Raw genomic sequence first — 2685 nt, forward strand, 5'->3', positions numbered from 1 at the left:
ACTAGATTAACACTAAATGAACAGCACTTAATAAAAATAATAACACAATTGGGTATTATTTATTAAGAGTTTAACACTCGTAAAAGGGGTTTGTGGCTGTCATTTTAATCAGATTTATTTGGCAATGACCAGACAACCCATCAACTGTTGCTGAAGTGTGTGACATAAGCTTCTTCTTTTTTTATTGAGACCCAGTTTAAGCCAATGGTACGAGAAGAAGAAGAAGAAGAAGAAGAAGAAGAAGAAGAAGAAGAAGAAGTTTGAAGCTACTGCAAACAGCCGGTTAGCGTTGTTTAGCAGAGCAAATACATGGGAACAGAGGCAAACAGCTAGCCGGGTGCAGTTAGAAAGATTAAACGTGTTCATGAGTTAGCTTTAGAGCTTTAGAGGGGCCCAATTTCTAATCGTTTCAAACTTACTCGTGGACAACACGTTAACTTGACAAATGGTTTGGAGTTTTCCTCAAAATCTGTAACTCTTGTCACTGTTACTTCCCCTGAAGCCATGTCCTAAACAACTGAAGGCTGCAGCTGGAGAATTACAAGTACAAGCCACCTACATGCATCACCTGGCATTAACACCCCAGAGATCCTCCAGTTGTATAGTCTATGTTGTCAATTTCCCTCAATTACATGTTTTTCAATTATTTGTATTATTTCAAATGGTGACAAGACAGAGTTTTATATTTTTTCTGGCTTACTCAAAATGGCAAAAAAAAAAAATTCTTTTACAATATTCATGAGCCTCTTAGATCTTCAAAGCCTTTTAAGAAGAACATGTGGCACAACTTCTGGCAAAAGCTGGTGGAAATATCCCAAGCCAGAAAACACACTTACACTGAATTCAAATCAGCCTGATAGGCAAGACAGGGGGAAAGAGAGTGGTTTTGATTCATCCGGGCACGCTTAACACTCCAGAAATTAATGCTAAACAACATCTTCATGCATCAGTGAAGCCGTGAACGCATCCCAGCTCATCACTGGCATGTTTTTGCACGCAACAACGTTTTGTTTGTCTGTTAAGAGTCTGTAAAGTTTCTTATAACAGCGAAGTGAGTGATTGACAATTATGTTTTCTTTTCAGGGCATCCTACTGTGTGTGCAGAGGTTCCAAGTTTAAGTATTTCATGGATCCTCTTTGGTCCCTTCACACCGACTGTCAAGAGCTTCAGAGACTGAATTCTCCGGAGATAAAGAAGCAAAGAACTGGTGAAACAAATCAGTTACACTTCCTCTCTCCCTGATCTCTCCCAGCTGACTGGTGCTCCTGTCAGAGGACGAGAACGAGATGAGGACTCCTCATTCAATATGACACTGTGCATACGGGATGTGAAGGATGCATTCAGGCCACACTCACTATAGCCGCTGCTCGAATGTTGCATTGCAGCATTTTATCTTCCACGATTTGACACTGACGGGGTAGCAGCGAACCTCAAATGTCTCCAACGGAGGAAATATTAGTTGTATTCAGATGCGTTACCTTCTGCCTTATCAGGCTAAAGAGAAAGACATCTCTCGAACCAAGTCTCAACTTTTAGTTCCTCCCTGGAAAAAAGATATGTCTGCATAAGAGAATGTGTGCTTTTTTTCTTCTTTCCGCTTCTTTCTTTTGAATGACAGCCAAATGCATTACAAGGGAATAAATGTGGACTGAAATCGTTTTACATTTTTATACAGTCTGAATTTACGAACTGTACGCTGCATGCAGGTACAGGGTTATTTTCCCTTTCTCTGCTGATATGTGAGAACATATGCAGCATAAAATGTGAGGATTTGTGAAAATGCTGCTGTGAATACCATAAAAGCTGAAACAAAAGTGCTAAAATCACTCAATGACTGAGCCTCAGGAGGATTTTACAGCAATAATGATTGCAGCTAACCTGACTGCTAGAATTTAGTTTAATAGTCGGTTGTAGACAAACAAAGCACTTTCATTATAACAAACATAGAAAGACTAAATAATATGCTCTTGGTAATCACAACATATTCAAATAAACTTGTGGAGGGTCAAACTGCATCATGACTAAATGGTGTTTAATCACAGAACACAATGAATTAAACTCAGAGAAGTAGTGAAAATAGGCCAAAAAAAGAGCTCAAATATTGCTGTGTATTGATTTATTTTCTTGCAAAGAGAAGAGAAGATTGATGACACTCTTCACAATGTCTGTGTGATAAAGGAAGCTAGAGGAGCACTTGAGCTGTGACCTGAAACATTGGGAAACATTGAGCTTACATGTATCTCTGTCCAAAGGTGAAACATCCACCTAAGCAGCTCTCTAATTAACACTGTATGTCCTATTTTGTCGAACAAAATGTAGCGTGAAACCAATACTTTTTGTTTTACTGTGACAGAGACAAGCTAACCGCGATGTTTCCTCATGCTTACAGATCTTTATCCCAAAGCTAAACTAAGGTAAGCTAAGGATCCTCTAGCTGTGGATTCATGTTTATTACATGGAGTTGTATCAATATTTATACAAGCTTCTTTTTTGTGACAGCCAAACAAGGCAAGAAAGGGGTTGGCGTAAGCAGGTGTAAGGGTTAGCAGGTGTAGGCGTAAGCAGGTGTAGGGGTTAGCAGTGGTAGGGGTTAGGAGTGGAAGGGGTTCGGGATTCAGCCCCTCACCCGGGGCTGGATACTGGTATGGGAATATTAACGGAGCCAAACCTGCCAGATTTCAAAG

The sequence above is a fragment of the Cyclopterus lumpus genome, chromosome 17 (genome assembly GCF_009769545.1).
Source record: "Cyclopterus lumpus isolate fCycLum1 chromosome 17, fCycLum1.pri, whole genome shotgun sequence".
NCBI lineage: Eukaryota > Metazoa > Chordata > Actinopteri > Perciformes > Cyclopteridae > Cyclopterus > Cyclopterus lumpus.